The 12,876-nt window shown below is 36.8% G+C and overlaps 1 long non-coding RNA gene across 4 annotated transcripts in view; it reads left to right on the top strand.

The window, feature by feature from the left end:
• LOC138190061 (uncharacterized) overlaps positions 1 to 8,358 on the top strand; it is a 33,702-nt gene extending 25,344 nt beyond the window's left edge. For 2 of the 4 annotated variants that reach the window (XR_011176192.1, XR_011176190.1), the window contains 6 exons: positions 401 to 585; positions 1,874 to 2,170; positions 2,237 to 2,346; positions 2,621 to 5,740; positions 7,009 to 8,166; positions 8,236 to 8,358. This is a non-coding gene — a long non-coding RNA (uncharacterized LOC138190061). The remainder of the gene's footprint in view (positions 1 to 400; positions 586 to 1,873; positions 2,171 to 2,236; positions 2,347 to 2,620; positions 5,741 to 7,008; positions 8,167 to 8,235) is intronic. The other 2 variants (XR_011176191.1, XR_011176193.1) reach the window with 2 other exon arrangements.
• The last annotated feature ends 4,518 nt before the right edge of the window (positions 8,359 to 12,876 follow it).

The following is a 12,876-nucleotide window of genomic DNA, read 5'->3' as shown; positions in this document are numbered from 1 at the left end:
AAAGAACTAAACCAATGCGCAGCTCGTTGCTCGTTTGATTTTCTTTAAAGCGTGCTTTTCGTCCTCGTCGCGTTATTTCTATCATCTAACGCGGGTAATAATCTATGCAAAACCTCGCTGACGATGGCAAATATGAAATTAATGTTTTCTCATTTCAAACTCATTCGTAGAATAAATCTGAAAACGCGTGCGATCGAATTGGAATTTATAAACAGCGAACAAATGGAGAAAAATGAGTATGCACGTGGTTAGAATCCACGTCGACTAACTCGAAAATTGGAATGTAGAGAAAAATGGTTGTATTACAAGCGTTATCTTTCAAATTTATCTGCAAACTTACTATTATTTACATTATCTCTTTACAATAAACGAATTTATGGTAGTCATTTGTTTTTTTCAGAATTGAATGCCGATCCTGTACATGGACGATAAAATGGAGAAATTGATAAATGCAAGTTTACGAAACGAAACGGCGATCGTATAGTTGTGAAAATTTCTGTGCTGATATTACGGAATTTGTTTATGGCACACGATGCCATTGGAAAAGGAGAGTGCAGAGTTCTAGAAGCATGTAACACGTGTGAGGTATGTTCGGTTGACAGAGGTGAAGCTGTATAAATCAACCCTGTCGGGTTACGTACGAGGTATTTTGCTCTAACGACGCACGTATCCTACTGATCTTTACTCCGTAAATGTTATACGAGGCAAACGGACATGCTAGTTGCGTTAAATTTACTTATTACACGAAGGAATTTATCGTGATACGTAACTATAACATACGACAGTATTACGCTGCCCGAATTCATATCGATTTATTTTACGATCTCAGTGTAGCAATTTTAGCGAATCGAAAGACAAAGAAAAGACGAATAGAACGATTAATTTAGATATTTTCTTTTGAAATCAGCAGCCTTCAATTATTCGGAATACCACGGTATTATATCGATAATACTTGTTTGCGCAAGCGAGCGTTAAAAAAGAAAGGTGAATAATTTATCGGGGGCGGGGACAAATAAAAGTATCGTATACATTCGGCGTTCGATAATAAAAACAAATTGATTCGCGTACGTATTCGCAGTCGGACATGCTTTATATCGTTTGGCCGACCACTTAATATTCCATGCGCAAAACGAAATCGATTTACAAAAATTATCGCGCCGCCGGTGAATAACCAACGAATGCAATGTATCTTTTCGCGTTATCGTTTCCGACGGTGGCGGTACACACGGTTTTCCACGGAACGATTTCAATTTCATGCAATAATTGGCATAAATGGCGCGAATATGGAAATGCATCGTTTTACGCGTAGCCCAAGTTTCGGCCAACTTGGGGAATAGTCGACGGGATAATGACTCCCACCCCATATAGAAAACTCAGTTCCCATCTATTCAACGTCTAGTTCTGGCGCGCGGAGAAAATTCAGGAAACACGCATTGCTTTGCATATATTAAAACTAAGTGTTCAAACGGCGTAGCCTGCATCGCGTTCGTGATATCATAAGTACATGCGGGGCGATGAATCGCTCGTTGGGTTCCGAGAACAAGTCTTCCGTGCCCGACGAAGTCGTTTAAATTGTGTTATTGCGGCGCGATAAATTACAGACGTGGAAAGAGAGGGTGAGAGCAAGAAGAGGCCACGAACGCCACAAGGTGGGAAAAGAAATTTTTCGTAGCGAACGCGCGAAAACTTCTCTCTCACGGGCGGCGATAACTTTCAACGTTAGGAAAAGTACCGAGCCATCCACCGCCACTGCCGCGCCGCGTCCTGGAATTTAACTTTCGTCCTGATCCACCTGAACCCTGTTTAATCTTCAGTTTACCTTACCTCGATCTCACGAGCCGCTGGTGAACGCCTCGACTTTTCCTTTTTGCAGAAATTTCTTATATCGCTCATGGAACTCTCGTTTCCTACATCTTACACGTAACACATCGGTCGGGCTGAATTCGTTTCGAAACTGGACGATCGAGCTTCGAGATGGCTACGTATTTATGTGATAAATATGGTGGTGGATGTGTATACGCTGGTGGCTGAGGGCTGAGATAGGATAACTGTGACTTTTCAGACAGTAATTTGTTAAGCTCCGGATCATATTTTTCTCGAGAACTTGTGCGTGGCTGGAATTTCTTAGGAAACTTTCTCCAGCAAGTTTTCAAGTTAGATTCTCTGAATGGTAATTAATAAATCGTTGGTATACGTGAGTGTAAAGATTGACGATTTGTGACTGCTTTTCTTTTAGCGCTGAATGTGAAATATTGTTGTTTCAAGATTTGGATATTATAGAACGATATTGGCTACTAAAATTTATTCCGTCGTCGATTGATCGTATTGAAGGAAAACGAATTTACTGTAAGTAGGAGAATAAATTTGCTAGATGTGGTCGAGTCGGTAACAGAATGAAGACGTGTTTAAACATTGATTTAAAAATATCTCGTTGTCAGCCGTCGCAAACAATGAGAATATTCGTGTGATATTTTTGCACGCATTCAAACTTAGCAAAAGCACTGTAAAAGTAGCTGAAGACATTAATTTATTTTATCTAGTAAATATAAAATATCTTGTAAATATAAAAGACAGACATGTAAATGTTAGGGCAGTTTAAAGTAAAGCGATGTTTCGTTAGAACATGAACCGAGAGGAAGCCTGGAGAATGTCATCGACGTTTGAGATAGTCAAGATATATTACTGGAAATAATTTACGATGAAAAGCAAGAGAAATAGCGTTTCAAGCGAAGGGAAACCATTTTACCATTAGGCAGATTAAAGAAATACGTCAAAGTAACGAAAATGGGCTGCAGAAGCTTAGACGAATGGAGATAACCTTGTTCGATTCCAAAGAAATAAACAGGATCCGTTTTTGAAGCGTATTATCGCTTGTGATGAAAAGTGGATTTTATTCAATTACTGAAAACGTTTGAGATAACATTTTGATAAAGATGAACATGCAAATTTCATGCCAAAACATTGTTTCGCTCGGAAAGGAAAATAATCGTGACACAATATAGAAATAAAATCTTGTTAATACTAAAATCAATCTCTTAATTCAGTTAATATTAATATTCGCAAATTAAAATAATTACTAGTAAATCGGTAATATTAAAGAGCAGTTTTATTAATTCATTATGACGAATTATAATGAATAATGAAACATCTCGAATACGAATTAAAATTATTGATTGTATAAAAATAAATAGATTGTATAAAGTGGAATAAATTTTACCGAAATTACTAATTATTAATTATTATTAAAATTATTATTGAAATTAAAAAGCCGGACAAAATTATTTTTTGAATAAAACATTTGAATATTTAGTTAAAAAATCGTGACAAGCTATTCTCTTGTAATATTCGTCGTCTGTATCCTATTCATTTCCTACAATCCGAGAGCGCAATTATCACAGGAATATATCGTAAACAAACAGATGGAGTTAATAAAGAAATAACCACGCGTTGGCTAACAAATGGAAATTAAACCTGCTGTATTCCTCGTGCATATCGGGAATGATCATACGAAAATTCCAGGAATCAGAATATGAAATATAGTCATATCTTGTCTATATTCTTTTCACGCAAAAATTTCCAAATTTGCAGTAGAAAATTTGTTAGCATAAAAATCGTTTCAAAATGAGGGCGCTCTAAAAATAGTATCGCGAATATTTTCATAAAACTGAAGTAACACAATTAATTAGCAATTAAGAAGAGGATATAGAAAATACAATTTGGAAGATGTACAAAAGATATATATATATATAAACATATGCATTAATCTAGCAATAAAAATATAGCATGCAACGTATTGTAGGAAAAACATAATATCTTGCAGGGGACCCATTCACGATCCACTTGTAGAACAACGACGTTTTTTAACGTTTATCCGAGAAATTATTTCAAATTTTCTATTGAAGTTTATTATCATTACAAAGACTGCTCGTCTTTGACTTGTCCAAAAAGACAATTTAGTTGCTAGAAAGACAAAGGAGTCATTACATTATTACTGGGATCGATCGAGGAGCTTTCTGACGATCGCAACTGTTGTTATCAACTTTCTATCTCTTTTATACGATGGAAAAGGACAAAGTGCTGTAAAAGCTGCTATATAATTATCGATTTAAGCGGAGGAAATATTAAAAAAACCAGAACTAAAATTTCCAGTGCTATAAAATAAAGCATAAAGTTTCTCAGTCTCGTTTTCCTCGAAAAACGAGCATGAGATAATTTGCAGATAATATTTTTCAATTTTGACCCTGGTATTAAGTTAGTCGAAGATCCCTACATTTCTGTATAGATCAGGTATTCCGGTGTCTTGTTCTGCATCCAATAAAGATCAATGTATCGTAATGCCACGACATGCTAATACAGTCGGTAGTTCTGACGAATTTACAACCCTTCAGTCCACTTTCCCTAAAGTTCACCCAGTGTAATACTCTTGCGTAAGAAACTTGCAGGCCACGTACCGTGGTATCAGCCGATGTTGCAATACGGAAAACCTGTTCAACGATAACCGTTTCGATCGTGTTATTTCTGTATGATTTGAAATTTGAAGCAGACACAAATGTTGCAGCATCGGTAGCATAAATTGCTCGAGAGCGTACTTGGCGAATTTTCCTCCATAATTTATATGCTGATGTAGCAAAGAATTTCAAAAATATCAGGAGACAGCCAATTAGGTTAAGAGCAAGTAAGAAGAAGCTTTTATATCCGAAGTAAAGTCGCGACAAAACTACACAAATACTACTAGCTGTTTTCTCGTATTGCTCCTATCGTAGATAAGTACAACAATGTATCTGGTATGCTATATCGAGATTAAATTGTTGTAACCTTATGATAAGAACAAATTGTACGATAATAAGGAAACATATGAAATTTATGACGGCTCATAATTACGGAACGATATGTACTGTAATATTATTTTGTATAATTCATATATACATAAATAATACAATGTCACTCATTGTACAACAGCAAAATTGACTATAGTAGCCAGCACGTTGGGTAGTTAGGGAGTAGTTGAATTCATTGCACAATGTATACGCGTTGAACAAGAGTAATTGGACTCCCAGCGAATTTATCGAACGAAAATGCTAGAGAATAATGTATCATTTTCAACGTCGTGTAACAAATTTTAACAAACTACGGGCCAACGGATTTAAAATACTCCACAAACGTGACTGATATACGCATATCTTTTTAACGGAGATATAAAAATATAAAATATGTAGAAACCGCGAAACGACGTCGTAATACCGTAATATCTTTCATAGTCAGAATTCATAATCACCGAGTTCTAGGATCTTCATCGCTCAAACACGAAGAATATTTGACTCTTCAAATTAATGAAACGTTGGATATTATCTCAAATAACAACGAAGATAAAGAAAAGAGTAAAGAGGATAAAAGATCTCGTCAATGAAAATTTCAAGATCGCCGATATTACAGGCGCATAGAGCTAGATTGAACGCGCAAGTTGTAGAAAAGAAGATGAGGTCTTACGACTATGGCTACGCGTGAGGTTTCATGACCGAGATCTGTTCGAGTGGTGTCTTACTGGGCAACTTCCCACAAACAACTCGTAGATTCTTATTGGGCAAGATTCCACGACTTCCAGATCTCACTGGCCAAGGTCCATCGATTTCACAGTCTTACCGTGCAAGGTTCAACAGTTTCAGAATGGTCTGAGCCGATGATCTGCGACCTTGGGGTCACATTGAACAAAGCAGTACGAGTCTGGTACGTTATAGAAGAGGTACATAACTAATTACATAAGAATCTACATAAAAGTTGTATTGAACAAATTAGAATGAAAGGTACGTGAAAAAATACGTAATGCAAAGGACAAAAAGTATTGATCAATAAACGTCCATAAAGTTGGGAAGAATGCATCGTTGTAAATTTATAAAGCTCCCGTGAAAAATCATCATTCTGACTACTCTGATAGTTCTAGCGTTAATGAACGATATCTCGCGATTCCTCGATCTAACTTGGAAATGCGTTTGATGTTTGATTTACACTTTGACTGCCACGTTGGTAATATATGACCAGCCATGGTTTTTCCTGTGACGCCACGATGGTCATTGGTGACCAGAGCGTTTGAACTTCTTACAATTGTAAAAATTGTATGAAAATTGACAGTTAGGTATTTTGAATATAACCAATAAATATTATACAAAATACTTTCAAACAAAAAGTGCCCCATTGAACAATTAAACATTTTTATTAGAACATCAATAAAAAAAAATAGAACAAATCTTGCATCTAATGGTGTACTGTTGCATCCATATATTTGAGGGGTAATCTACGAATATTATTATAAACACAGCTTAGAAAATAATCGTAATGCTTTATAATCATATATATATAATTGAAGATAGAAGTGTGTACATACCTTACTATTATATATAGAATGAGAAAATACTGTTTATTAATATCTTCTACACGTTTCAACAATATATTTTGCACGTTTTGCTTACGACGAAATGACGAATGCGAATGGTTTGTTGAAATAAACGAAACCTTGTTATAATATGTCGCTATCAATTGTTACCAAGGCACCACGGTGGTCACCCATGACCACCAATAGGATAAACGGTCCATTGGGAAGAATGTTGTCTTACATCATCAATTTATTATTATTTTGCCATTATATGGTTTGAATAATAAAAATACTTCCGTGGTGTCCTGAGCGAAACATGTGATTTTGGCGTGGCAGTCAAAGTGTTAATTAAATGAGATTCTCGAGTCTAGAGTCTACGACATTGTTTAAAGTCTCGAAGGTCCAACAGTTAAGTGTCACCGTTTCAACGCGTCACCAACTAAAATAATATGACACCGATTGTAAAATCTAGTCGAGTATTGCGTGATTCTGATTTCTCATTAAGTAGAAACTCACGACTCCAGCATTTTATAGGAAAAATCTACAAATGCCAATGTTTATCAAAGTCCCACAATCTCAGAACTGCCCAAGGCAAAGTCCCACAGATTTGGATGGTTGCGGATAAGATACTACGATTTTAGGATCTGGTCGGGCGAGATTCCACGATTCCGGAGATTTAGTGGGCGAGATCTTGCAAGCTCGGGATGGTCCGCGATCGTGTCTCACGGTGGTAGTGTCTAAGTAGGTGAGGTCCTATGACCCAAAGTTTGGCCGAGGTTCCACGACTTCGTTGTCTAGTCTGCTGGAGTTCTATGACTCTAAGTGTGTTCGAGGTAAGTCTTTTAACCTCATGGACATCGAGAATCAATTAGCGTCTAATATAAATTTATACGACGATATATATGATATAATATGAAATATATGGCAATCTATGCTTTTATGAAAACAGACACAGAAATAAAACCTAATAGGAGATTTTTTTATCCTTTAAGTGTTACGAATGTACGTTACTCTTATCTTTTCCTCTTAAAATTTTATTCATTCTTGGAAAATCTTAATTGAAAAATTTCAGAAAATAACCCGTACTTTGTTCTACAGCAAAGAATATACTATAAAATGACCTCCTCGTGGAAAACCAAATTACTTCAACGTAAAACAGATTGCAATATTACTTGTAATTTTTCAATTATAGTTCGAAATATGAATATCAACTTCGCGGACGCTTACCAACGTCTTCTCCAATTACTAACATCACGACAATTTCACTTTTGTCGTAATGATAAAATAATATTAACAGAAGCGACGTCAAAGTATTCTTTGTGGGAGAGCAGGAGCGTCGTTTAACGCGTGCTACATATTGGTTGGTATAACGAGGAGAAGCTCTACCACGTGCCGCAACTTTATGGCACTTACAATGGCGGAACGATATTCATTAATCAGAATGTCCAACACGTGTTATCGAAACACTGCTAGTTTGCATTCGGAAAAGTTATTGCCAAACTAAATTTGGCGCTGCGTTCGGTCATGGCTATGGAAGGATAACGAGCAAGTTCGTGCCGAAAGTTTAGCTCCCGTGGACCGTATCAGCTCGACCGTATTAGTATTTCTAAACATAACGATCATGGTGTTGTTGGTCTTGCAGCTTGATTAACTCTTCGTTCGCCATAGTCTTCGCGGAACGTGGAAAATCTGACGACCCGAAGATTGTTTGGGATCGTCGAAGATAAAACGAACAGAAGAGCAACAGAGAAGCAAGGACAAAGCAGAGAATGGTAAAAGATAAAAGAACCAGGTGAAAGGTAATGGAAAAAGGAAGAGGCAAATGAACCCTTCTTACTCTCTGATATTCAATTAATGTTTTTATATAGAAAGTGCGCTGCAGTCTGATAATTAGCGAAACTGGAGTAATTGGAAGCGAACGCTGAATGTATAATATTCAACGTGATATTATCGATATCATGTCAGAATCGGCGATATTGGAATATATATATATACTAAATATAATAAAAAATACAACTGATAATCGAATCGAGCGTTATTTTTTTCTCCATTCTTTTGTTTGCTCTTGTTGTTGCATTTTCTTTCTTTTTTTTTTTGTTTTCTATGTTGGTTACTTCACCACAAGCGAAAAAAATGATTAAATTTTATTAAATTGCATGACGTAGTGGTATTCGGGTTTATAGGGGAATAAAAGAATGGCGGTTAACTCTGTTTCGCCGCGAAATTGGCTATTCTAGATTACCAGAAAGGAAGTTTTTCCATAACGGCGTACTGTTGCTCGCCTTTATTGCCTCGGAAACCAAAATGTAACTTTCGAAAATTGAATGCGGACGCGAATTCTTATTGTATTCGCGTAAAGATTTACTAAAAACGGTCGGTGCAACAGATGTTCTCGCGCTGCAAAGTTCCGCTGCTGGTACATACATTTGTACGCTCAAATACGAGGAAAATCGGGAAGTTTCACGGATATCGTAACACGGGTCGAAAAACACAGCTCGTTAGAACATATTTTTTAGGCAGATTACGTAAATACAGAGATTTAGGGGTTTCCTATGGTGGAGACGTAACTGGAAATTTAATGATGCTGAAAAACTGAAAACTGCACGGCGCTCGCTACTCGACGAAAATTGTCGAGAAACATCGAGGAAAATTATTTCCCCAATTACTTGGTATTGTCTCTCGAATTATTTGATGTACTCTATAATATCCTCGAATAAACTCCCGGCAGCACAAGTTTCGAAACATAAAATAGGTTAAACTTCGTAGGAGCGAGGTAGATTTTATCAATAACGAGGTTTGTTGGTTCAAGACTAGGGCTTATCAATTCTGAAACAAGACTATGTTGGTCTTAAAGGTTTCTGATGATGAACCAAACCGATCTTTGTTTCCTAAACTAACCTGAAAGTAAGTCGAAATACGAGCAACGTTGAATTCAATATTAAATATCCTTTAATATACAAGTATACTTACTATTTTATACTATACATTTTATACTTACTATTGTATAGTATAAACTACAAATCGAAATATATAAACAAAAATCGTTTACTGCGTAGTTCCTATAAAATGCTAGATAATTAACTAATTCATATATTCCCAGATAATTCTTAAAATATGTATGTACCACGCTCATAAATGCTCTTAATCACACCGATAAATCACTATAACAAACTTTCGAAACATATAACGAACCAAACTACCGTAAAACAGCAACTTCCTGATACTACACCCCCATACTCTACTCGTATCGTACTGGAAAAGTTAACATCAGTTACGAAATAACAACAAAATCACACGGCATAAAAATACTACCGTGGGCGTTGGTTAATCAATTTAATAGCTGACAGCTAGTCTTAACGCAATAGGAAACCATCGTGGATTAATAAATGATCCATCTTTTCTCTTTCCTCCACATCGTTGTATAAACATTTTTTTCAGACATTCGCTATTTCTATAAAAATTATCTCTAAATATCCATACGTAGTGTTTTAGTAAATGTAAGACATAAAAATGTTGAATGCAAAAGTTGTACTTTGTTCTAGTTCAAATCGTAATTAATACCAATTACAATGGCTACAAAAGATATTTGCACACGTCTTTACTATCCGATGAAGGGATGTCTTATCAGATTCTATATTTCGTGTTCATGGTATCAATTTTTGCAGTCATATGAAAATGTTACCAACAAATGCTGATAAAGTATTTAAGCGTTTGAGTACCAGCGGTCTTTGAAAAAACAGAGTCGAAAAATCCCGAACAGCGCGATAGCGCTTGTCTTAATCCATTGCGAAGAGAAACAAGCGACGCAATAGCGCTCGTCATATTTGTTATTTTTATGAAATACGTCTACATTATTATATATGCGTACTACTAGTTTATAAATATTTCAAGTTTTGTTCAATAAAAATTATTGAGAAGATAACAATGAAATACAAAATACCGCCAGTCGTCCGTAGCGTTCAAATGTTTTCGACATAAAATCTAAACAGCGCGATCGCGCTGCTTGCGACTCAAACGGCTAATATACCATGTCATATACAATTCATACCGCAACAAATAGCGTCACGCAAAATTCTTTTCATAGTGTCTGTAAATGATGACTTCGTGAAGTCGCCATAAAGCAAGTCCAGCGTAGCTATCTCGTTCAATAAAATTATATTTGTATTCCTGAAGATATAAATATAACGAACTTTGATCAGATTTCTTTCCACAAAATTCCTCGATTTTTTTAAATTATAAATCTTTACGAACCACCTAAAAAGATCTTGCAAAAAATTCCAAAAAATTTCGAAAGTAAGATTTGACTAGAACACAGGCGTACGGACTCTCCGACTGACCGATGACAAGAATAATAAGAAGCTAGGGAAGACGGCGAAAGAAGGGAAAAAACAAGGAGAAACAAAAAGAAGGTTGGCTTTCATGAACCACAGAAGCTTGAGTGCGCTGCTCGGTGGCGAGCGAGTGGCGTGTGTTGGTATGACCCACCCTGTTCGGGAAACGTGTCGAGAGGGATGGCAAGGGTCGGAGTTATATCGGGTTTCCACCACCTCCGGGCGAACTCCGCTTCGATGCCCGCGTCGTAAACAAGCCGGACAGACCGCACGAACACACGAGGAGCAACGTGACGCTGGAAGACGATGCTCCGAGCGGAAAAGAGAAGACGAGAAGAAATAAGAAAGCGGGTAAAAAAGAAAAGGACACGGAGGAAAGTAAGTAGCAGAAACGTTTTGCAACCGAGCTACTTTCTCCTCCTTTTCCCTTTCTTCGTATTGCGTTGCGTTTTGCCCTGACGTAGCCGGTTTACCCGGACTCGACGTTTCTCCTCTGCTTTTCTCCAGCCCTCGGCGACCGCTCGTATATCGCGATAAATAAATCATGGAAATTTATTTACCGAATTATTGCGACGCGCTGAATTCGAATACGTTCGGAGAAGGTGGAAGATGTTCCGCTTCGGTGGAGGATAAAACGTACGGGGATAACGCCTGCGAGAAACGGGGAGAAAATGGTGATGTAGGAAGATCTTTTGTATGGGAGTTAAGTTACTTTATGGTACCAGATTTAGGAGGTTTTTTCGTGCAATGAAGGGTTGTTTGATTTCAAAGGTCGTATTCTGGCATTTTGGTAAATCTTATTTATGGTATTCGGCGGCACAAGTGGGTTTTTTCCACACAGCAGATAAATATAGGAAATAATACATAATGGTCGTATTCGTGTAGGGGATTTTTTTATACGCACAGTCACTGCTTCTTTTTCATGTGAATATGCTCGACGTAATATTTTATACGTCTTTGAAAATTGTTTGTTGACTCCAGAATTTTCTTCTAATATGTTAGAAAACGCTTCGTTTTTGTTAACAAAACATTTCTTTGTATTTGTAGCCGTTTCTAAGCTAGCTTTTATGGGGTCGAACTTTGGAAGGTGATTTCATCCCTTAAACATGAGTTACCGTAGATAAAAATATACGTATCTGCTACTTTTGCCTCTTCTTCAAGCCTATAAAGTTTCATCCAAATCGGACCCGGATGTGACCCTTCCTTGAAGGTAAAATTACGTTGCTATGCTGTTACAAAGTAATAGCTACGTATTTCATACTGAACGAAGAAAGGCGAAAATGGCGTAAAGAATTTGACCCAACATCAGCTTTCTTCTGTTTTGGAATGGTAAGTAGAACATTTGAACTAACTTATTATAATATTCAGAAATGTATAGATTTTTTTCTTTTTTTATTAGACTTCAATTTTACCCCAATTTCTTAAATTAAGTATTTTGTCACCCGTACTATTTTTCCTCGCATTTGATAAACAATTTAGCGGCAGCTGGTAAGGTAAGGAAATATCGTATGGTAGAGGTAAGAAATATCGTAAACTCAGTGGAAGTTATCGGCGTTAAGATAGCCGTGGCAGAATAGTAAATTAGTTTTCAAGATCAGCCGATTTTATTTCCTCCGACTTCCATTCTCTGGATCGCATCGATGTGACCATGTACACGAAAAAGATGGACATTTTCGGATCGTAAATCAAAGAATAATCGAGCCGTTCAAAGCACCAAAAGTCACAGTCATTAACCAAAGCTCGTGCATCCGTAATTCGACGGACGGAGGTTGTGGAAATAAGAGCAACGCGTACAGCTATTTCTAAGTTAATGAAACGAATAAACCGTGACCATCTGTCCCTGTTTAATCCAGTGCCTCGTAAAACGGTGCGGATAAAATACGAACGCGAGAACGTTTACGAAAATTCCTAATATCTTCCAGACAGGCGATTACTTTAACAGGGTTTCGTAAATAAAAATCAAAATCACTGAAACAGGCTAAATCTCTACTAAGCTAATTTACGTTAATTTTAATTCTGCACGTTGCTTCGCAAAACAGTTTATTACAATCTCTGTTAATACTTCGAAACTAATCTATGCCGATTGGTTGATATTTCGCCTATACAGAGAACTGTATTCCAAGCCGTAACTCGTCTCACTTACTAACTGCACACGTATATCCGAGAAGCATATCTGAT

The sequence above is a fragment of the Bombus flavifrons genome, chromosome 2 (genome assembly GCF_040668555.2).
Source record: "Bombus flavifrons isolate JBK064 chromosome 2, iyBomFlav1_principal, whole genome shotgun sequence".
In the NCBI taxonomy this organism is placed as follows: Eukaryota; Metazoa; Arthropoda; class Insecta; order Hymenoptera; family Apidae; genus Bombus; species Bombus flavifrons.
This window is presented reverse-complemented; position numbering and strand designations above follow the sequence as displayed.